This window comes from Symphalangus syndactylus, chromosome 10 (assembly GCF_028878055.3).
Source record: "Symphalangus syndactylus isolate Jambi chromosome 10, NHGRI_mSymSyn1-v2.1_pri, whole genome shotgun sequence".
NCBI classification, from domain to species: Eukaryota; Metazoa; Chordata; class Mammalia; order Primates; family Hylobatidae; genus Symphalangus; species Symphalangus syndactylus.
The window spans coordinates 10,420,083-10,444,968 of record NC_072432.2 but is presented as its reverse complement, the minus strand read 5'-3'; the positions used below and the strand labels follow the sequence as shown (position 1 = coordinate 10,444,968).

The 24,886-nt window shown below is 41.3% G+C and overlaps 1 protein-coding gene across 1 annotated transcript in view; it reads right to left on the bottom strand.

Moving 5' to 3' along the window:
* Positions 1–19,360, bottom strand: part of LOC129491831 (aldo-keto reductase family 1 member C3) — a 69,892-nt gene extending 50,532 nt beyond the window's left edge. The window contains exons 1-2 of the mRNA XM_055296390.2: positions 19,082–19,360; positions 7,569–7,749 (exon numbers count right to left, since the gene is read on the bottom strand). The gene's annotated coding sequence lies outside the window, so the exon portion shown is untranslated. The remainder of the gene's footprint in view (positions 1–7,568; positions 7,750–19,081) is intronic.
* Between the last annotated feature and the right edge of the window lie 5,526 nt (positions 19,361–24,886).

Sequence of the window (24,886 nt, the reverse complement as noted above, 5' to 3'; positions counted from 1 at the left end):
CCAATAGCATGTAAAAGAAAGTATGCATGCCATCTTATGCTGGTTGTGAAAACTGAATCCAGTTCAATTGTTTCTTCTCTAATAAAATTCTTAAGTAAAGCATTTTACGGTCAAAATAAACTCATTTTATCTCTGAAGTAGTTTTGCTTTTCAGAATCTCTATATATTACAAAAAGTATTCAATTACTCAGATATTTCAGAGAAAATTATGACTGTATGTGCGACTGTAACAACCTCCAGCTACAAATCTTTTTTGTTTTGTTTGTGCCATCATGATGGCATTTTATTGTGAATCATTTGAAATGACTAACCAACTTTCATCTTTCTCTCTCTCACACACATAATTTTTAAAAATGACTAAGTTCTTCAAAAAGATTACCCTCAATATAAATGAAAGTTAAAACCCCCCAAAAATGGTGTTTTTGCTTTATTCCTCAGCAAATTCTTTCTTTTTCACATTGTAAGAAAAATATTCATTGCTGATGAAGGTACAGTACTGATAAAGATATAATTCTGAATAGGGTGCAAATAAAAAAATCTGATTATAGGAGTATTGATTATTAACAGCCTTTGGACTTTGGACATCATTTGCAATATGCAAACAGTGTCTTTTTTTCTTCCAGCCAGTTTTAATAGAGGCTATTGTAAAGACACAAACCAAAAAACTGATAACTATTCTATATAATTTATGCTCTGGCTAAACATTATTGATAAAGAAAAACTAGAAATTACTTGTTTCTGCCCTTAGAAGGCAGATTAAAACATGATTGTTGTCTGCGTCATGCATGACCAATATCTTTGAGTTATTTTGCAATGCCCTGATTGCTTCCATTTGCTTTTTGATGAAACAAAAAAGAGAGAAATGGGGGGTGGAGCCAAGATGGCCGAATAGGAACAGCTCCGGTCTACAGCTCCCAGCGTGAGTGATGCAGAAGACGGGTGATTTCTGCATTTCCATCTGAGGTACCGGGTTCATCTCACTAGGGAGTGCAAAACAGTGGGTGCAGGACAGTTGGTGCAGCGCACCGTTCACGACCTGAAGCAGGGCGAGGCACTGCCTCACTTGGGAAGTGCAAGGGGTCAGGGAGTTCCCTTTCCTAGTAAAAGAAAGGGGTAACAGAGGGCACCTGGAATATCGGGTCACTCCCTCCCTAATACTGTGCTTTTCCAATGGGCTTGGAAAACGGCACACCAGGAGATAGTGTCCTGCACCTGGCTCGGAGGGTCCTACACCCATGGAGTCTCGATGATTGCTAGCACAGCGGTCTGAGATCAAACTGCAAGGCAGCAGTGAGGCTGGGGGAAGGGCGCCCACCATTGCCCAGGCTTGCTTAGGTAAACAAAGCAGCCAGGAAGCTCGAACTGGGTGAAGCCCACCACAGCTCAAGGACAACTGCCTGCCTCTGTAGGCTCCACCTCTGGGGGCAGGGCACAGACAAACAAAAAGACAGCAGGAACCTCTGCAGACCTAAATGTCCCTGTCTGACAGCATTGAAGAGAGTAGTGGTTCTCCCAGCATGCAACTGGAGATCTGAGAACGGGCAGACTGCCTCCTAAAGTGGGTCCCTGACCCCCGAGCAGCCTAACTGGGAGGCATCCCCCAGTAGGGGTGGACTGACACCTCACTCGGCCGGGTACTCCTCTGAGACAAAACTTCCAGAGGAATGATCAGGCAGCAGCATTTGCGGTTCACAAACATCCTTTGTTCTGCAGACACCGCTGTGGACACCCAGCAAAACAGGGTCTGGAGTGGACCTCTAGCAAACTCCAACAGACCTGCAGCTGAGGGTCCTGTCTGGTAGAAGGAAAACTAACGAACAGAAAGGACACCCACACCAAAAACCCATCTGTACATCACCATCATCAAAGACCAAAAGTAGATAAAACCACAAAGATGGGGAAAAAACATAGCAGAAAAACTGGAAATTCTAAAAAGCAGAGCATCTCTCCTCCTCCAAAGAGCGCAGTTCCTCACCAGCAATGGAACAAAGCAGGACAGAGAATGACCTTGATGAGTTGAGAGAAGAAGGTTTCAGATGATCAAGCTACTCTGAGTTATGGGAGGAAATTCAAACCAATGGCAAAGAAGTTAAAAACTTTGAAAAAAAAATAGATGAATGTATAACTAAGATAACCAATGCAGAGAAGGGCTTAAAGGAGCTGATGGAGCTGAAAGCCAAGTTTCAAGAAATATGTGAAGATTGCAGAAGCCTCGGTAGCTGATGCGATCAACTGGAAGAAAGGGTATCAGCGATGGAAGACGAAATGAATGAAATGAAGCAAGAAGAGAAGTTTAGAAAAAAAAGAATAAAAAGAAACGAACAAAGCCTCCAAGAAATATGGGACTATGTGAAAAGACCAAACCTACTTTTGATTGGTGTAACTGAAAGTGACGGGGAGAATGGAACCAAGTTGGAAAACACTCTGCAAGATATTATCCAGGAGAACTTCCCCAATCTAGCAAGGCAGGCCAACATTCAGATTCAGGAAATACAGAGAATGCCACAAAGATACTCCTTGAGAAGGGCAACTCCAAGACACATAATTGTCAGATTCACCAAAGTTGAAATGAAGGAAAAAATGTTAAGGGCAGCCAGAGAGAAAGGTCGGGTTACCCACAAAGGGAAGCCCATCAGACTAACAGCTGATCTCTCAGCAGAAACTCTACAAGCCAGAAGAGAGTGGGGGCCGATATTCAACATTCTTAAAGAAAGGAATTTTCAACCCAGAATCTCATATCCAGCCAAACTAAGCTTCATAAGTGAAGGAGAAATAAAATACTTTACAGACAAGCAAACGCTGAGTGATTTTGTCACCACCAGGCCTGCCCTAAAAGAGCTCCTGAAGGAAGCAATAAACATGGAAAAGAACAAACGGTACCAGCCACTACAAAAACAGGCCAAATTGTAAAGACCATCGAGGCTAAGAAGAAACTGCATCAACTAACGAGCAAAATAACCAGCTAACATCATAATGACAGGATCAAATTCACACATAACAATATTAACTTTAAATGTAAATGGACTAAATGCTCCAATTAAAAGACACAGACTGGCAAACTGGATAAGGAGTCAAGACCCATCAGTGTGCTGTATTCAGGAAACCCATCTCATGTGCAGACACGCACAGACTCAAAATAAAGGGATGGAGGAAGATCTACCAAGCAAATGGAAAACAAAAAAAGGCAGGGGTTGCAATCCTAGTCTCTGATAAAATAGACTTTAAACCAACAAAGATCAAAAGAGACAAAGAAGGCCATTACATAATGGTAAAGGGATCAATTCAACAAGAAGAGCTAACTATCCTAAATATATATGCACCCAATACAGGAGCACCCAGATTCATAAAGCAAGTCCTGAGTGACCTACAAAGAGACTTAGACTCCCACACAATAACAATGGGAGACTTTAACTCCCCACTGCCAACATGAGACAGATCAACGAGAAAGTTAACAAGGATACCTGGGAATTGAACTCAGCTCTGCACCAAGCAGACCTAATAGACATCTACAGAACTCTCCACCCCAAATTAACAGAATATACATTTTTTTCAGCACCACACCAAACCTGTTCCAAAATTGACCACAAAGTTGGAAGTAAAGCACTCCTCAGTAAATGCAAAAGAACAGAAATTATAACAAACTTTTCTCTCAGACCACAGTGCAATCAAACTAGAACTCAGGATCAAGAAACTCACTCAAAACCGCTCAACTACATGGAAACTGAACAACCTGCTCCTGAATGACTACTGGGTACATAAAGAAATGAAGGCGGAAATAAAGATGTTCTTTGAAACCAACGAGAACAAAGACACAACATACCAGAATCCCTGGGACACATTCAAGGCAGTGTGTAGAGGGAAATTTATAGCACTAAATGCCCACAAGAGAAAGCAGGAAAGATCCAAAATTGACACCCTAACATCACAATTAAAAGAACTAGAAAAGCAAGAGCAAACACATTCAAAAGCTAGCAGAAGGCAAGAAATAACTAAAATCAGAGCAGAACTGAAGGAAATACAGACACAAAAAAACCCTTCAAAGAATTAATGAATCCAGGAGCTGGTTTTTTGAAAAGATCAACAAAATGGATAGACTGCTAGCAAGACTAATGAAGAAGAAAAGAGAGAAGAATCAAACAGATGCAATAAAAAATGATAAAGGGTATATCACCACCAATCCCACAGAAATACAATCTGCCATCAGAGAATACTAAAAACACCTCTATGCAAATAAACTAGAAAATCTAGAAGAAATGGATAAATTCCTCGGCAAACACACCCTCCCAAGACTGAACCAGGAAGAAGTTGAATCTCTGAATAGACCAATAACAGGCTCTGAAATTGTGGCAATAATCGATAGCTTACCAACCAAAAGGAGTCCAGGACCTGATGGATTCACAGCCGAATTCTACCAGAGGTACGAGGAAGAACTGGTACCATTCCTTCTGAAACTATTCCAATCAATACAAAAAGAGGGAATCCTCCCTAACACATTTTATGAGGCCAGCATCATCCTGATACCAAAGCCTGGCAGAGACACAACCAAAAGAGAGAATTTCAGACCAATATCCTGGAAGAACACTGACACAAAAATCCTCAATAAAATACTGGCAAACTGAATCCAGCAGCACATCAAAAAGCTTATCCACCATAATCAAGTGGGCTTCATCCCTGGGATGCAAGCCTGGTTCAACATACGCAAATCAATAAATGTAATCCAGCATATAAAACAGAAACAAACAAAAACCACATGATTATCTCAATAGATGCAGAAAAGGCCTTTGACAAAACTCAACAACAGCTTCATGCTAAAAACTCTCAATAAATTAGGTATTGATGGGACGTATCTCAAAATAATAAGAGCTATCTATGACAAACCCACAGCCAATACCATACTGAATGGGCAAAAACTGGAAGCATTCCCTTTGAAAACTGGCACAAGACAGGGATGCCCTCTCTCATCACTCCTATTCAACATAGTGCTGGAAGTTCTGGCCAGGGCAATCAGGCAGGAGAAGGAAATAAAGGGCATTCAATTAGGAAAAGAGAAAGTCAAGTTGTCCCTGTTTGCAGATGATATGATTGTATATCTAGAAAACCCCATTGTCTCAGCCCAAAATCTCCTTAAGCTGATAAGCAACTTCAGCAAAGTGTCAGGATACAAAATCAATGTACAAAAGTCACAAGCTATCTTGTACACCAATCACAGACAGAGAGCCAAATCGTGAGTGAATTCCCATTCACAATTGCTTCAAAGAGAACAAAATACCTAGGAATCCAACTTACAAGTGATGTGAAGGACCTCTTCAAGGAGAACTACAAACCACTGCTATATGAAATCAAAGAGGATACAAACAAATGGAAGAACATTCCATGCTCATGGGTTGGAAGAATCAATATCATGAAAATGGCCATACTGTCCAAGGTAATTTACAGATTCAATGGTATCCCCATCAAGCTACTAATGACTTTCTTCACAGAATTGGAAGAAACTACTTTAAAGTTCATACGGAACCAAAAAAGAGCCCACATCACAAAGTCAATCCTAAGCCAAAAGAACAAAGCTGGAGGCATCATGCTACCTGACTTCAAACTATACTACAAGGCTACAGTAACCAAAACAGCATGGTACTGGTACCACAACAGAGAATAGATCAATGGAACAGAACAGAGCCCTCAGAAATAATGCCACATATCTACAACTATCTGATCCTTGACAAAACTGACAAAAGCAAGAAATGGGAAAAGGATTCCCTATTTAATAAATGGTGCTGGGAAAACTGGCTAGCCATATGTAGAAAGCTGAAACTGGATCCCTTCCTTACACCTTATACAAAAATTAATTCAAGATGGATTAAAGACTTACATGTTAGACCTAAAACCATAAAAACCCTAGAAGAAAACCTAGGCAATACCATTCAGGACATAGGCATGGGCAAGGACTTCATGTCTAAAACACCAAAAGCAATGGCAACAAAAGCCAAAATTGACAAATGGGATCTAATTAAACTAAAGAGCTTCTGCACAGCAAAAGAAACTACCATCAGAGTGAACAGGCAACCTACACAATGGGAGAAAATTTTCCCAACCTACTCATCTGACAAAGGGCTAATATCCAGAATCTACAATGAACTCAAACAAATTTACAAGAAAAAAACAAACAATCCCATCAAAAAGTGGGCAAAGGACACGAACAGACACTTCTCAAAAGAAGACATTTATGCAGTCAAAAAACACATGAAAAAATGCTCATCATCACTGGCCATCAGAGAAATGCAAATCAAAACCACAATGAGAAACCATATCACACCAGTTAGAACGGCCATCATTAACAAGTCAGGAAACAACAGGTTCTGGAGAGGATGTGGAGAAACAGGAACACTTTTACACTGTTGTTGGGACTGTAAACTAGTTCAACCATTGTGGAAGTCAGTGTGGCGATTCCTCAGGGATCTAGAACTAGAAATACCATTTGACCCAGCCATTCCATTACTGGGTATATACCCTAAGGACTATAAATCATGCTGCTACAAAGACACATGCATATGTATGTTTATTGCGGCACTATTCACAATAGCAAAGACTTGGAACCCACCCAAATGTCCAACAACGATAGACTGGATTATGAAAATGTGGCACATATACACCATGGAATACTATGCAGCCATAAAAAATGATGAGTTCGTGTCCTTTGTAGGGACATGGATGAAACTGGAAACCATCATTCTCAGTAAACTACTGCAAGGACAAAAAACCAAACACTGCATGTTCTCACTCATAGGTGGGAATTGAACAATGAGAACACATGGACACAGGAGGGGGACCATCACACTCCGGGGACTGTTGTGGGGTGGGGGGAGGGGGGAGGGACAGCATTAGGAGATATACCTAATGCTAAAGGACAAGTTAATGAGTGCAGCAAACCAACATGGCACATGGATACATATGTAAGAAACCTGCACAGTGTGCACATGTACCCTAAAACTTAAAGTATAATAATAAAAAAAGCGAAATAAGTAATTATATATTGACGTAATGTAATATTATAAACTCATGAAAATTTTCACAGAGAATGATTTCAGCAAGATAGTGGATTAAGAAGCTTAGAGTTGACACATGGAAACCTTAAGAATCTGTCTAAAATTCACTAAAGTATATGTATTTATTTACGCAGTGTCTTAGTAGAGAGATTCAGGGTGACTATATGTGGGCGAAGGATTACCCAGGTGCGAAGGCAAGAGATTGAAGGCACAAACTGTTTCAGTATAGTATAGAAAATAGCTAGAATAAGAATAGTTATAATAAAAATTAAATGTAGAGATGATCATGGACATTATCAATCATTACTATAAGCATTATTAATCATTAGCTTTTAATATTACTCTTTATTATATTACTAATATAACCAAGGAATAACCAGTGGGCATAGGGTCAGGTGCTGAAGGGACATTGTGAGAAGTGACCTAGAAGGCAAGAGGTGAGCCTTCTGTCATACCTGCATAAAGGCAGCTTGAGGGCTCCTTGGTCAAGCTGTAACGTCAGTGCCTGGGAAGGCACCCGTTACTTACCAGACCGTGAAAGGGAGTCTCCTTTCCTTGGAGGAATCAGGGAACACTCTGCTCCATCAGCTTCTTGTGTATCCAGCCCTGCCCACAGTCATCCAGAGGCATAAACCCCTCCCTGTGGTGCTGTGCTTCAATGGTCATGCTCCTTGTCAACTTTCATATTCCTCCTGTACTCCTGGTTCCTCTTTGAAGTTTGTAGAAGATAGTGGTAGAAGAAACAGTGAAAGTCTTAAAGTCTTTGATCTTTCTTATAAGTGCATAGAAGAAAACACTGATGTATGCTGCCTTGCCTCTCTGCTTTGGCTACCTAAAAGTGAAGGGCCCCCTGTCCCATGATCACATGACTTGCTTGACCTTATCAATCACTTGTACGACTCACCCTGCTTACACTTACCCTTACTCTTTTTCTTGTATGCAAAATATATCTGCGCTCCTAGCCATTCAGGGCCACTGCTGGTCTCCACGTCTTGGTGGTAGTGGTCCCCTGGGCCCAGCTGTTTTCTCTTTATCTCTTTTGTCTTGTGTCTTTATTTCTTACAATCTCTCATCTCTGCACATGGGGAGAACACTGGCAAAGCCCGTAGGGCTGAACCTTATATCTGGTTCTCCTGCGTGGGTTTCTCCCTCGCTGTATGAAGTTACGCTTTGAGTGCGGGACTCTTGTATCTCAGGGACACCATGGGACAAGCCAGTACAAAGTACTTGGCCTATTTAACTTCATAAAAACCTTTCTTAAAGAAGGAGGAATTTCAGTTTCCTCTGAAAAGCTAATTGAAATCTTTGAGGTCGTCACCTATCATTTGCCCTTGGTTTCCAACTGAGGGAACTCTAGAACTTAAAGATTGGGATGAGGTGGGCCGATAGTTTAAAATCGCTCATAGAGGGGGACATGTTATCCCGCGGCCATTTGGACAGTTTGGTCCTCTGTTTGCTCCATCTTAGAATCCTTGCAGCCACAGGAGGAGGGAATGGAGGGTACTCTACCTTTCCTCTCCTCCGAAGAGGCTGAGGAAATCCTCAGTCCTCTCTCCAGAGGACACCGCACAACTTGAGGCCGTCATTTTAGAAATGGATCTCCACTCTGATAATCCTTTGGCACCACCAAATACACCACAGCCTACCGCGCCTACCACACCCTCAGTATTGCTTTATGGAGGACCTTATGAAGGATCTCCTTCCCCTAGATCCAAAAAATCCCTCTGAAATGTACTATCAGCAGCCATTGCGGCCGGAACCTCCTGTACTGTCTCAGCCCTGCTGTAGGGCTCTCAACCATCCATCTGTCCATCTGTTCAGCCCGGTTATGAGGCTGTCAACTCTATCCCTGTTTGGCCCAGTAATGAGGCCCTTGACGCTATCTCTTCACTCAATTCTGCCTTTCCTTTTATGCATCAGGCTCCACAGAAGCCTAACCTGCAGTCCATGCACCAGCCTGGAGTTCAGGCCCTGCAGTCCATGCACCAGCCTGGAGTTCAGGCCCTGCAGTCCATGCACCAGCCTGGAGCTCAGGCCCCTGAAAGGCCTGCAAAGCAGGCAACTGTGTGTCAGCCTGGCTTGAAGGCTTTCAACTTCTCCTCTATTCAAAACCCCAATTTCTTTTCTGCTTCTGGTCCAGTCACGATTGCTGTTGCTACCCATAAGCAATAGGTTACATACATTCCTGATAATGACACCCCTCTTATGAGGGCCATTTCTCAGGCAAGGGAATATGGGGATCCCGAGGTATGGCAGTTTCCTGTTATTCTACAATCTCCTATACCTGCTGCCCACCCCCCGCCCCTTCCAGCTGCCCCTGCTCTGGCTGTGCTGGATCAGCCACCGCCTGCTGACCAAGTTCAGCAGATCAGCAGGTGGCTGATCCCACTGCCTCTCCAGACCCACAGCTCAATGATCAAGCTCCTCAGCCAGTGCACCAAGGGCCTGAGGTCCCAGCAGAGCCAGTTCCTGGCATACCTTCCATTCAGGCTGTGGTGCAACCTGATCCTTTACACCCTGGTCAGGTCCACTCATGACCTGCTACTTAGGAAAGTTTTTCTTTCAAATTCCTTAAAGATTTCAAAGAGTCGTTTAAACAATATGGTACCAATTCTCCTTCCATCCGTTCCGCCTGAAAATCCTTAGCAGAAGATAAATGCTTGGTGCCTTATGACTGGGAAATTCTAGCAAAATCTGTCTTATCTACATCACAATATTTACAATTTAGGACGTGGTGGGCTGATGCTGCCCAGGATCTAGTCCACCTTAATCAGGGCTCTAATCCTCCTATTAATGTTGCAGCTGACCAGTTACTGGGAATGGGGCAGTAGGCTGCAATTAGAAACCAAACGATATTGAATGATGAAGTCATTGAGCAACTCCGAAAATGCTGCCTGGATGCTTGGGATAAGATTCAGGATGATGGCACTAGATGTCCCTCCTTTACAGCCATTAGACAAATGCAAAATGAAGCATACCCTGACTTCATTGCCCATCTTCAGGACATGGCAGAAAAATCTATTCCTGATCTAAATGGCCAACATTTGGTTGTGGAACTCATGGCTTATAAACAAGCAAATCCAGATTGTCAGGCTGCTACTCACTCTGTAAAAGGTAAAATCCCACCAGGAGGTGATTTAATCACATCCTATATTAAAGCATGTGAGAGTGTTGGTAGAATTTTACATACTCCTATGGTCATGGCTCAGGCTATGGCCAGCATTAGAATGCTTGGACAATTTCCTGGTAATTATCATCACTGTGGCCAATCTGGACTTACCAGGAAAAAATGTCCTCACGTTCAGACCACCACTCTGTACAACACCAACCCCAAAAGGCCACACAACTGCGAGCCCCACCATCCACACCACGCCCAAGATGCCATAAGGGCAATCACTGGACAGCTCACTGCCACTCGAAATTCGACATTAATGGCAACCCTTTACAGCCACCTCAAAACCAGGGAAACGGTAATAGGGGCCAGCCCCAGGCCCCTCCAAACAATGAGGCATTCCCCAACTCCCAGCCTTGGCCTTCCAGCCAGATGACGGCATCCCCAGCCCAACCAATTGATCCAACCACTCAGTTTCCACTTCAACCATTCATGCCACAAGCATAGATGTCAAAACCCCAACAAGGATCTCAGTTCAATGCTTGTTCCCCATCACCACAGGATCTGCAGCAGATCTCTGCTGTATTAGACATTTTCCTTTTGCTTGGAGAGCCACCAATAGCTGTTCCCACGGGTATTTTTGGGCCCTTGCCACCTGGCTGTTGGTTTATTGCTTGGTTGCTCAAGCTTAAATTTAAAAGGTGTTCAGGTACTTACTGGTGTAATTGATTACTCTGGGGAAATACACATTATTGTTAGTTCTGCAGTTCCTTGCCAAGCTTCAGCAGGAGATAGAATTGCTCAACTTCTTCTGCTGTACATTCCACTCAGATCCAGTTCTCATAAAAGAACTGGAGGTTTTAGGAGTACAGATAATCAGGGTAAAGTGGCTTACTGGGCTAATAAAATTTCTGACACCTGACCTGTTTGTTCTGTGCACATACAGGGAAAGAAATTCATGGGCATGACTGATATGGGTGCTGATGTTTCCTTTATTGCTTTACACCAATGGCCTCATTACTGGCCCAAAGAACTCACATCCACCGGGATGGTGGGAGTTGGCCAGGCCACTGAGGTTTATGAAAGTTCCACTATTTTACACTGTACTGGCCCAGAGGGACAGACTGGTACTATTCGCCCTCTAATTACACCTTTTCCAGTTAATATCTGGGAAAGAGATCTTTTACAACAATGAGGTGCACAAATTTCATTTCTGTATGCTGCCTACAGTGAGCAAAGTAAACCCATTATGACAAAAATGGGATATGTTCGAGACACCGGTCTGGGAAAGTCAGCTTAAGGTATTACTGAGCCTATTCAACCTTCCTATAAATTTGACTCCAAAGGGCTTGGTTCTTCTTTTTAGAAGCAGTCACTGTCAAGCCTCCAGATCCCATCCCTTTAACTTGGAAAACTCAGAAGCCAGTTTGGGTGGATCAGTGGCTACTCCCAAAAAATAAGCTGGAGGCTCTCCATAATTTAGTCCTGGAACAGTTAGAATTGGGACACATTGAGGAAACTTTCTCTCCATGGAATTCACTTGTCTTTGTTATCCAAAAGAAATCTGGAAAACAGAGAATGCTCACTGATCTCAGGGCAGTTAATGCTGTATTTCAACCTCTGGAGATGTTACAATCTGGCTTACCCTCCCCCTCTATGCTCACTGAGTATTGGCCTCTAATCATCATAGATCTTAAAGATTACTTTTTGAACACTCCACTGGCCTCTCAGGACTTTGAAAAGTTTGCTTTTATGGTCCCTTCCCTTAACAATGTTGCTCCGGCTACACACTAATATTGGAAAGTCCTACCACAAGGCATGCTTAATAGTCCCACTATTTGTCAGTATTTTGTGGGGTGCGTGCTTCAACCTGTCAGGGATCAGTTTCCCCAATGTTACATTTTCACTACATGGACGATATCCTCTGCACAGCCCCCACACATGCCATTTTGATTTCCTGCTTTTCTGTGATTCAACAGGCCATTTCAGAAGCAGGTTTGACTATTGCATCAGAAAAAATTCAAACTTCCTCTCATTTTCAATATTTAGGCATGCAGTTGGAAGACAAGGTGATTAAACCACAAAAAGTTCAGCTTAGGAGAGATGTCTTAAAACTTTAAATGACTTTCAAAAGTTACTTGGGGATATTAATTGGATTTGCCCTTCTTTGGGCATCCCTACATATGCTATGTCTAACCTTTTTGCCACATTATGTGGGGATCCAGATTTACACAGTAAAAGGTTTCCTACACCTGAGGCTGAGTCTGAGTTATGATTGATTGAACAAACAGTTCAACGGTCTCAGGTCACTAGATTCAATCCCAAATTACCTTTTATTATTTTAATTTTTCCCAATGAACACTCTCCAACAGGGATGATCACTCAGGAACACGATATAATTGAATGGTGTTTTCTTCCCCATAGCTCTCTAAGGACACTTACTATTCACCTTGACTAAATTTCTACCCTTATCGGACAAGCCCATTCCCATCTTTTACGACTTTCAGGACAGGAATCTCAAAAAATTATTGTTCCCTTAAACCATCAACTAGTCTGACAAGCGTTTACAAATTGTGTTACTTGGCAAGTAAATTTGGCCAGTTTCCCTGATATAATTGACAATCATTACCCTAATGTAAAATTGTTCCAGTTCCCGAAACTCACTTCCTGGATTTTACCTAATATTACTAGAAGTACTCCATTAACTGGAGCCATTACTGTTTTTACTGATGCTTCCTCTAATGGCCGTGCTGTATACACAGGACCATGGGAATGCGTTCTTAACACAGGACCTGTTTCTGTACAGCGAGCTGAACTTATCACTGTTATGGCTGTCCTTGAGGATTTTCCTGAGCCTGTCAACATTGTTTCCGATTCTGCATACCTCCTGCATGTTGCCCGCAACATAGAAACGGTTAAATTTTTGCCCGATGAAAGTTTGCTTTCACTTTTCCAAAGTTTCAGACAATTCTCTGAGCATGCTCTGCCCCCTTTTACATTACTCATATTCAAGCCCATACGTCTCTTCCAGGACCTCTTTCGGCTGCAAATGCCAGAGCTGACGCTTTAGACGCATCCGTTTTTATGGACATGCAAAATTTTCATGCCCTAACTCATGCCAATGCTGTCGGACTCAGAAGCAAGTTCCCTCCCACATGGAAACGGGCAAAAACCATAGTACGGCACTGTCCCTCTTGCCAAGGGTTAATTTTACAACCACTTCCTTCCAGAGTTAATCCTACAACCACTTCCTTCCAGAGTTAATCCTAAAGGCTTTTCCCCCAACACACTCTGGAAATGGACATGACCCGCTTTCCAGCTTTTGGGAGACTTTCTTTCATACATGTAACAGTTGACACCTTTTCCCATTTCATCTGGGCTACATGCCAAACAGGAGAAAGTACTGCTCATGTTAAATGACATATGCTTTCTTGTTTCTCAGTTAAGGGCTGCCCCGCTAATCTTAAAACTGATAATGGTCCCAGCTATACCAGCATTGCCTTTAGAAAGTTCACTCAAGCATGGGGCATTACTCACACTACTGGAATTCCCTATAATTCTCAAGGACAGGCTCTGGTGGAATGAGCTAATAAATCTCTCAAGGACCAGCTTCGCAAACAAGATAACAAAAAGAAAGGGGATGTCAGTACTCCCCATGCGCAGATACATTTAGCTCTGTTCACATGAAAATTTTTAAATTTGGCTACGAACCAACTTTCATGGCAGCAGAACAACACTTTACTGGTAATAAATTTGACCCACAAAAAGGCAAGTGAGTATGGTGGAAGGACAGAAAAACTAATAAATGGGAATTAGGCACTGTAATAACATGGGGTAGGGGTTTTGCTTGTGTCTCCCCAGGAAAGGACCAACAACCTGTTTGGGTTCTCTCCCGTCAGCTGAAATTGTACCATGACTCCAGCCCTGAAGAACCATCAGAAACAAAAGGTGAAGAGCCGCCAGAAATCGAAGTACAAGGCTCGTCACCTGACTAATACAATTTATAATCTCTACTTCGTCTCACAGCCTCGCCCTATAACTCCCAATGCTAAAATTCCACCCTGCTGATGTGGAGTCAGATAAAAGTAATGTCCGAAGAGGTTGAGAGACACCTACAGGACAAAGGGATTCCAAAAAATATGGGTAATATTATCTTGGCTGCCTTTATGGTGGTAAGTATACCCAGGGCAGTGGTAAGTATACCCAGGGCTGCAGCAACTCAAAATTACACCTACTGGTCATATGTCCCATTTCCCTTCTTATTCGATGTTTCATGGATGGATTCCTCAGTGGAAGTTTATACTAATGACAGTGCATTCATGCCAGTCCCTAATGATGACAGACTTCCGGCTCAACCAGAGGAAGAAGGAATGCCTTTTAACGTGTCCATTGGATATAAATTTCCACCACTGTGCACAGGATTTGCACCTGGTTGTTTGGCATTCTCTAATCAAAATTGGATGTGGACTGTACTGGCATCCAGTAATGATTCTTATCAGGTGCATGTTTTCTGTAGTAATTCTTTTCAGGTTCTGAACGTTAACATAAATTCATTTGAGGAACAGAGAATTCCTGTCACAGTAAAGCATAATAAAACACAAGGATTGCCAGACTGTTTAAAATACCCTATAAAGGGACCTTTAATAATTCAAAACATTCTATGGAGTGATTGCAATGCCTCAAAAGCAGTAGTGCTACGGAGTCCGATCACAGGTGTTGTCATTGACTGGGCCCCAAAAGGGTATTATTGGCGAGATTGCTCTGGCCAAAATACCCAATGTTCTGAGTTTAACTATGTAATAGATTATGAAGAGAAAGGCTGGCAGTCCTACAAAAAAAGGGAATGGGTGTCTCCTTACCCTTTCAAATGGTTGGACCAGGGCATCATTCCTCCAAAACCAAAAGTGATTCATCTTATAGTTACCCCGGAACATCCTGAATTGTGGAGGTTGGCTGCAGCCATGTCTGGAATCAGATTATGGAATGTAGCTTATCAAAAAATTCTTATACATGTTTGTTTTGGTATTTGTAAGACTCTTTAATGTCTGAGAGGGTGGTACCCGTTAGGAGCTGTGTTAAACCACCATATATGTTATTGGTTGGAAACATAATTATCACCCCTGATAGTCAAACTATTGAATGCAATAATTGCAAATTGTTTATGTGTATTGATGATACCTTTGATCCAAAAACAAGTGTTCTCCTGGTCACGGCCAGGGAAGGGGTATGGATACCAGTTTCTTTACACCGCCTCTGGGAATCTTCTCCTTCTGTTCATATAATCAATGAAGTCCTTAAAGGGACCCTTGAAAGAACTAGGAGATTCATTTTTATTCTCATTACCGTGATTGCAGGTTTAATTGCTGTTACTACAACTGCAGCTACTGCTGGAGTAGCCATTCCTAACTTGGTCCACACCACTCATTATGTGGAAACATGCCAAAAAAATTCCACCAGACTTTGGAATTCTCAGGCTCAGACTGATCAAAAACTGGCCAAATTAATGATCTCTGCCAGAGTGTCATCTGGTTGGGAGACAGAATGATGAATTTAGACCACTGACTGCAACGACAATGTGTTTGGAATACTTCTGATTATTGAATAACAGCTTATGCTTACAAGGAAGATCAACATAGTTGGGAAAAGTCCAAAGGCATCTAAAAGCCTGGGATGATAATTTAACCCCAGACATTTCAACACTGAAGGAGCACATTTTTGAGGCTTCCCAGGCTCACTTAACTACCATTCCTGGTTCTGACATATTTGAAAGAATTACAGAAGGACTATCTGATCTAAATCCTTTCAAGTGGATCAAACCCATTGGAGGTGCACTTTTGTTATCGGCATTACTAATATTGGTGTGTTTATGTTGTTTGCTTTTAGTCTGCAGGCATCTCCACGGAGTCCAATGAAAAACTTGAAGCCAGCGACAAGCAATGATGGCAATGACAATCCTAATCAATAAAAAGGAGGGAGATGTGGGCGAAGGATTACCCAGGTGCCGAGGCAAGAGAATGAAGGCACAAACTGTTTCAGTATAATAGTTAGAATAACAATAGTTATAATATAAATTAGATATAGAGATGATCATGGATATTATCAATCAGTATAAACATTATTAATCATTAGCTTTTAATGTTATTCTTTGTTGTATTACTAATATAACCAAGGAATAACCAGTGGGTATAGGGTCAGGTGCTTAAGGGACATTGTGAGAAGTATAGTCATGGGTTGAATCACAGCATTAACAGCCCTTAATCTGTTAACATTCTCCATTTCCCTGATTTTTTCTTAATGACAAATACAGGAGAATTCCAAGGGGAGAAAATAGGCTCTGTATGTCCCTTTTGCAATTGTTCCTGCACCAGTTGTTTTAAAGCCTCCAGGTTTTCCTATTTCAGTGGCCATTGCACCACCCAAACCGTTTGGCAGTTAGCCAAACAGCAGGAATGGGAGTTGGAGGCTCAACAATGGCTGCTCCTAAAAATGACATCCCAATCCGATCCGATCTGTTTGCCCTTGTAATTATAAAGGTTCTGATGGGCCTTTTTTTTTATTTTATCTTTTCCTAGTCCTTTTCCCAGGTGATAGCCTGTATTTTTCATCATTTGTCTACTATTATTACTATATTGATCTGTAGGAATAGATATTTCAGCATTCCATTGTTGCAGTCTCTACCCCATAAATTGAGAGGAACAGGTGTAATGATAGGCTGAATTTTCCCTTCCTGACCATCCAGCCCTTGACATGATAAAATCAAGGAACTTTGAAAAGCTTCTGAGGCAGCTCCTACTCCAACAATACCAATGGATGCATTTTGCTTAGGCCAGTGCCTGGGCCATTGATTTATAGCAATAATAGAGACATCAGCTCCAATATCTACTAGTCCTTCAAAATATTTCCCCTGAATAGTTACTGTGCAAATAGGTCTTTCTTCAGACACTTGATTAACCCAATACACAGCCTTTCCTGCTGGATTAGTATTACCAAAGCCTCCCGTTCTTTTCACTGTGCTGCTTCCTAGTTTTATGTAAGGTAACAGCAACAACTGAGCAATTCTTTCTCCTGGGAGGCAGACCACGGAAGAACTAATAACTAATTGAATTTCTCTGGTATAATCAGAGGCAATTATTCCCACATGCACAGTGACGCCTTTTAAATTTAGACTTTCCAAGTAATAGACTAACTGTTCCTGAGGGTAAGGGTCTCCTAACCCCCATGGGGACCTTCTTTGGTGGCTCCCTAGGAAGTAAGGAGATGGGAATTGTGCTGTAGAGGTCTGCGGCTGCACTGCCTGCTGAGGCGGAGGATAATTGTTGTACATTTGTAAGGGCACTGGCTGTGCTGGGTATGCCTCAGTTTGTTGAGGGGCTCAAGAAGGGGCCCCTCTTCCTGTTTCCTGAAAGAGATTGTCCATCTTTGCTAAATTTAGAATGACACTGACTCACCCAGTGATTGCCTTACACTGGGGATATATACTGGGACTTTTCTGTTGATTGATGGTGGTAGTTTTTGCCTTTTGATTTCCTTTTCTACATTCCTTTCTTGTGTGTCCAAATTGCCCACAATTAAAGCAAGAGCCTGAGAAGTGGGGCATATTCTTTCCTACTCTTAATCCAGCCATAACCTGAGCTAAAAGATTAGCCTTATGTAAGTTACCTCCAATGCCATCACAAGCCTTAATATATTCAGCTAAATGAGCCTTCCCTCTCAGGGGTCTATAATAGAAGTTGACACTCTGCATTAGTATTATCATATGCAAGAAGCTGTATTACAACATCCTGGGCCGTTTTATCAGTTATGGCCTTTTACACAGTCTCTTGGAGCTGAGCAATAAAATCAATATATGGTTCTTAGGTCCTTGTCAGACAGAACTGAAAGAAGGATATTTTTCCCCTGTAACATTTATCCTTTCCCATGCCTGTAAGCACACAAAGTGCAGCTGAACAATGGCAACATCCTCCATTACTGCTTGATTCTCTAATTGACCCCAATTAGGGCCAACTCCCATTAACTGTTCAAAGGAAACAGGCACAGGTGGCTGTGCTTATGTGTTTTCCCTTGCCTGAGTTTGAACTTCATTAGCCCACCAGGTTTTATACTGTAAATACTGAGAGTGAGAACAGATTTTGTCAAAGTATCCTAATCATATGATATTAATCTATTATCAAGAGCCATATTTTAAAAATAAAGTTTGCACAAAAGGAGAGTTTGGCCCGTATTGACTAAGGGCTTGCTTAAATTCCTTTAGTAACTTAGAAGGAAAAGTGGCCCAATTAGCTATAGTCTGTCCTCCCTGCTGGATTATAGTAACAGGAAATTGCCATGCTTCAAGGACTCCCTTGGCTCTAGCTTTTTGAATAGAATTTTGTATAGCATGACCAATTGCTCCAGCTTTTAATGTTGCAAATACAGGAGCAGTAAGTTTTTCAGCTAATTTATTTTCTCCCCCATTAAGGGGAGAGAGAGGAGGTGACCATTCACTTAATTCAGCAGGTGGAGCCAACGGGCTAGTAAAACATACTTTTTTTCATTTTCCTTTCTTTTCTTTAATCTCCTCTGGTAGCTGTTCCTCACACTCAGAATCTGAAGTCAGTTTTTTACACTCATTTTCCTCTTCCTCATCTGAATCTGCCCCATTATCTGTTTGAAATGGCTCAAGAGCTGCCTTTATTGGTGCCCACATTAACCAAACAGAAACTGGAATTTCTGCTCCCTCTTTATACGACTTTTAAAAATCTCTTCCAATTCTCTCCCATTCATCTAACTCCATAGTCCCTTGTTCAGGAAACCATGGGCAAAACTGCATTACTGTACTAAAGAGTGATAACAAATTCTGAGTACTAACTTTCACTCCCCCTCTTTGTAATAAATGCCTTAAGAAATTTAAATAAGCAGAATGTCTGCTTTCACTTTGTCTCATTGTTACCTTGGTTCTTCCCAGTGCTCAGCTTTCCTGCCGAGCTTCTTTGAGACGTCCTTGGGTGTCCTTTGACGATGTGTCCTCTGCATTCACATGCTCTAGCATTCCTTCACCAGGGTCTTCGTTGCCCCACATTGGGCAGCCAGGAATGTTGGGGTGATCAGACACAACACCAGGTCATGGGGGTGACGAAGTCTGGCGGAGTCAAAGGAATAAGAAAAAGCCAGTTTGAGAGAGAAAGCAAGACCAGGGAGCCATCGCCAGTGAGGAGGCTGCAAAGGTCCCGAGCTCTGGGAGCCCATGCTACTTATTGGTGCTCAAACAAACAGGTGGTGAGGATGTGGGGGTTGAAAGGAAACAGTGTATCAAGTGAATAAGAAACAAATGGCTGCTTGAAATCACGGGAGTGCTAGAAGCAAGGAGCCAGCAAGTCTAGCAGAAATGCAAGCCCTGCCTCAGCGTCTCTCCCAACACTCAGCTTTTCTCCCAACAAATACCCAATTAAATAAAATAACAAGGCATACAAAGAAATAGAAAAATATAGTATATTATAAGAAAGAATATCAATTGGCTGAAATCATTCCTGAAGAGCTACAGACATTGAAATTAGTAGAGGACTTACACAATTATAATAAATATACTAAAATTGCTAATGAAAAATGTGGAGAAAAACTGTCAGAAATCCAAAAAAAATATAAAAATGACAATACGATCACTGATACAGAAATTATGTTTTTAAAAAATTTTGGAGCTGAAAAATATAACTGAATTGAAAAACTCACTAGAAGGCTTCAACAGCAGATTTTTATCAATATGAACATATAATCAACATATGTAGTGACAGAACACTTAAAATTCTTGAGGTGGCTGCTCTCACAGTTTGGAGTTTAAGGTCTGTGGCTTTTCCTGGCTGAAGTTGCAAGCTGCCAGTAGATTTATAATTCTGGAATGTTGAGAGGTGAAGCCTTGCTCCCACCACTTCACTATGCAGTGCACCCATGGGGACACTCTGCAGAGCTCCAACCACATATTTCTACTCAACATTGCCTAAATAGAAGCTCTGTGTGGGGGCTCCAGCCTTTCAGCAGGTTCCTGTCTAGACATTCAGGATTTCTGATACGTCCCCTGAATTCTAGGTGAAAAGTGCCAAGCCTCAACCACTCATGTATCACAAAGGGCTCAGGCTTAAAACTCTCCTCATCTGTTTGTCTCTGTCTACTCACAATTTCCTCCAGTGACCAGGTGTGTCTCCTGTCACTTCCCAAGGCTCAAAGGACAAGGCAGTTAGCACATGGGGGCTTCTGTCTGACTGGCATAGGTTTGTGGAGTTGATAAGAATTCAAACTTTCCACAGCTAGTATACAATCTGGTGAAAAAATCTGACCTCAGGAGACCACAGAAATTCTCAGTCTTATGAAAGGAACATGAGGACAGGGAGATGGGAGCCAACACTCACATTGAAAATAAAATAAACTTTAAAATAAATAAATAAAAATTTATATTGGCAGCAGTGTTTGTCCTGAGGAGGTTTCCTGTTTTGTTGACTCAATTCTCTGGGTTGAGGGGTTTCTATGTGAACAATAAGGGGTATACTTGAACTTCACAGAGGTTTGTGGGTGAGGGCATGGCTGTTGAGCAGAGGAGTTATGGAGGCTAACAGTCAGTTTGCATTGTTGTGGAAACAGCTGAGCAGCAGAAGCTGTGCAGGAGGGAATTGGAAGAACAGGTACACTTTGGAGGAGAAGGAGGCACTATTGATACCCCGAGAGGAAATTTTGGGAAAAAGCCAGAGATGCCTAAGGGAATATGTAAGAAATTTTAATTATAACACTGGATGAAATTTACAACCAATGAAATTTTAAGTAAAACCCACCTTGCTCATAGTGTTTTCATAGAGTGAACTCTGTCTGAAGAGACAACTGTGTCCTGAATGTTGACTCACAATAAGTGGTGGTTCCACTGAGCACTTTTTGAGATCCATGCCTCTTCTGCAGTTTTTGTTATTTTAATATTTCTCAATACTGTAGTCAACCCCTACAATCCACTGGGGTTCATGCTGTCAGGATGACTCAGCAGTTTTCATGTATTCTGACTAATCCTGGATTGGGATAAAATGAGGGGATACTTTAAAGAGAAAATTACTAACTTTTATGGTTGTTTTGGTTAGTATAAAACCAGGTCAAGAAAACAATTTATAATTAGTATAAATTTAATAGAAATCTGTTACCACCACCACAAGAAGTCTGAGGGAAGGCAAGCTCTGAGTGTTGTCCCTTGGAGTCCAGAACTTCTGTCATCTTCTCCTGACTCTTCTTCTTCTGTGTATTGATATTATCTTCGGGCTGGCTGCAGGCTGCTGAAGCAAATTTAGAACTCACACTGCAGCAGGACAATAGCTACTTGCAGAAGAAAGGCCACCTCATTTTAAAAATATCTTTCTAGAAGTGAGGAATCATTCCTAGAAGCCCCAAGCATGGTCCCTTTTATGTGGCATTGGCTAGGACTGGGTCAGAGCAGCTCTCTTCCCACTGTAACCACGTGTCAAGGGCAAGGAAATTAACATGAGTGACATAACAAACCTTTTACAGTAAAACACATGTTGATGAGATTACAATCCTGACCCCTAAAATCATAATAAGAAATTGATGTTTTTCAAAAAAGTTAGACCTTTCCAATGTTGCCTATATTTCCAAATTGCTTTGCAAGGTTTTAAAACAACTCAAAATAAAGTTTTAAATGTAAGAACTGAAACTATAAAGTGCTATAAGAAAATGTAAGGACAATTCTTTGGGGAAAAATTATAACTAAATTTAGGGAAATAATTCAAGAGTATGACCTCAAGAATACAAACAAGAGAATAAAAACAGAAATGTGATGCTTCATTAAACAAATAAGCTTCTGTAAATCAAAAGAAATAATCAAAAGGGTGAACAGACAACCTACAAAATGGAAGAAAATATTTACAAACTGTAAATCCAGAAGAAAACTAATATCAAATATTTATGGCCGGGCATGGTGGCTCACACCTGTAATCCCAACACTTTGGGAGGCTGAAGTTTGTGGATCATCTGATGTCAGGCGTTCAAGATCAAGCTGGCCAACATAGTGAGACCCCATCTCTACTAAAAATACAAAAATTAGCCAGGAGAGGTAGCTCATGCCTACAATCCCAGGTACTTGGGGGGCTGAGGCATGAGAATTGCTTGTACCCAGGAAGTGGAGGCTGCAGTGAGCCGAGATTGTGCCACTGCACTCCAGCCTGGGTGACAGAGCAAGACTCCATCTCAAAAGAAAAAAAAAATTATACGAAACTCAACTCAACTCAACTAAACAACAACAATGACAACCCAAATAGCCTCTTTTAAAATGAGCAAAGAGCAGAGGTTTCCCAACTTCATGCTTAGGCATACCTCTAGGAACTTGATATCTGCCCACTGAACCTTCTCCCTCCTGCTTGTGCTTGTGTCTGCCATTGTGTCACCTGTAGGTGGGCCTTCTCCTTGGCTAAGCAGGAAGATTAGATGTCTGGGCCTTCCACAGGTCAGATCATTGTCTTATTACACAGATAGCTTCTCTCAGTTAACAAGGATCAAATATATACACATCTGTATCAGCCATAGCCAGTTCTTACCCATAGAACCACCTACTGGCCTGGAAGTTGAATCACTTAACAGAAAAAGACATCTGCTGATGCAAGCCCGCTGCACTAGGGAATAAGATAAGCTCCTTGATAAGCTTGTCATCCAAACAAAAGCAAATTCAAAGCATAACAGGGTAAAATAGTTTATCCAGTTGAGGAAAAAAAACAGGAAATAACTCTGAAAGTATGAAAAAACAGACTGTTTAACACCCTCAAAGGATCACATTAACTCTCCAACAATAGATCCTAATTTAATTGAAATTTTGAACTACCAGACAAAGAATTCAAAATATTGAGTTATAGAAACTCAATGAGACCAAACAGAAAGCTTAAAACTAACACACAGAAATCAGAAAAAAAAATTCAGAATATGAAAGAATATATTGACATTAAAAAAAAAAAATCAGAACTTCTGGACATAAAAAATTCATTGAAGGAATTGTGAAATACAGTTGAAAGCTTTAACAATAGGCTAGACCAAGAGGAAGGAAGAATTTTAGAGCTGGAAGACAAGTCTTTCAAATTAACTCAGTCAGACATAAATATACAAAAATTAATTTTAAAAAATCAACAAAGTCTTTGAGAATTAGGGAATTTTGTAAAGTGACCACCCCTAAGAAATATAAGTATTCCAGAGTGAGAAGAAAAAGAAGTAATAAGTATGGAAAACGCTTTGGAGGATATACTTCAGAAAACCTTCCCTGGTATTGGGAAGCATTTAGACATTCAGATGCAAGAAGATTAGAGAATTCATGGAAAATACATTTCAAGGTGAACTTCACCACAGCACATAGTCATCAGACTATTTGAAGTCAACGTAAAGAAAAAAATTCTAAGAGTTGCAAGAGAGAAACACCTAATCACCTATAAAGGAAATCCTATCAGACTAAAATTGAATTCTCAGCAGAAACCCTACAGGCCAGAATTCACTATAGGCCTATATTCATCCCCTTAAGGAACAAAAGGCAGCCAAGTATTTTATATGCTGCTAAGCTAAACTTCCAAAATGATCCAGGAACAGTCTTTTCCAGACAAACAATTACTAAGGGAATTTATTACCACTAGACCAGTCCTAGAAGAAATGCTGAAAGAAATTCTAAACATGGAAATTAGGGGACAATATACATAATCATAAAAGGGCACATTAGTACAAATCTCACAGATCCTACAAAGTAATTACACAGTTGAAACTCAAAGACAACTAGGAGACAACACTAGGACAGAAACAGAACTTCACATACCAATATTACCCTTAAATGTAAATGGCCAGAATGCTCCACTGAAAGATGCAGAGTGCCACACTGCAAGATACAACCATACACAGCCTAGGAGAAACCCACCAACTGACTAAAGGCAACTACAGACTCAAAGAAGAGGGGTGGAAATGGATATATCACACAAATAGAAAAAAAATACCAAAAAACAAAAACGAGCAGGAGTAGCCATTCTTGTATTAGATAAAACAGACCATAAAAGAACAACAGTTAAAAACGGACAAATAAAATGCATTTTACAATGATAAAAGGTTCAACACAAAAAAAGACCTAATTATTTAAAGTTGTATGTAGCTAACACTGGAGCACCCAGATACATAAAACAAACACTACTAGACCAAAGAAAGCAGATTCATAGCAGTATAATCATAGTATAGCACTTCAGCACCCACTGATATTATCTGAGAGAACATCAAGGCAGAGAATCAGCTAAGAAACTCTGGACACAAACTAGACCACAGACCAAATGGACCTAATATTTGCAGAACATTCTATCCAGAAACCACAGAGTATACACTCTTGTTATCTGCACATGGAGTATTCTCCAAAATTAACTGTATACTTCACCACAACGCAAGTCTCAATAAATTTTTTTTTTATTTTTATTTTTTGAGAAGGAGTCTTGCTCTGTTGCCCAGGCTGGAGTGCAGTGGTGCGATCTCAGCTCACTGTGAGCTCTGCCTCCTGGGTTCATGCCAATCTCCTGCCTTAGCCTCCCAAGTAGCCAGTACCACAGGCACCCACCATCATGCCCAGCTAATTTTTTGTATTTTTAGTAGAGACAGGGTTTCACCGTGTTAGGCAGGATAGTCTCAATCTCCTGACTTTGTGATCCACCCCCCTCAGCCTCCCAAAATGCTGGGATTACAGGTGTGAGCCACCGTGCTTGGCCAATAA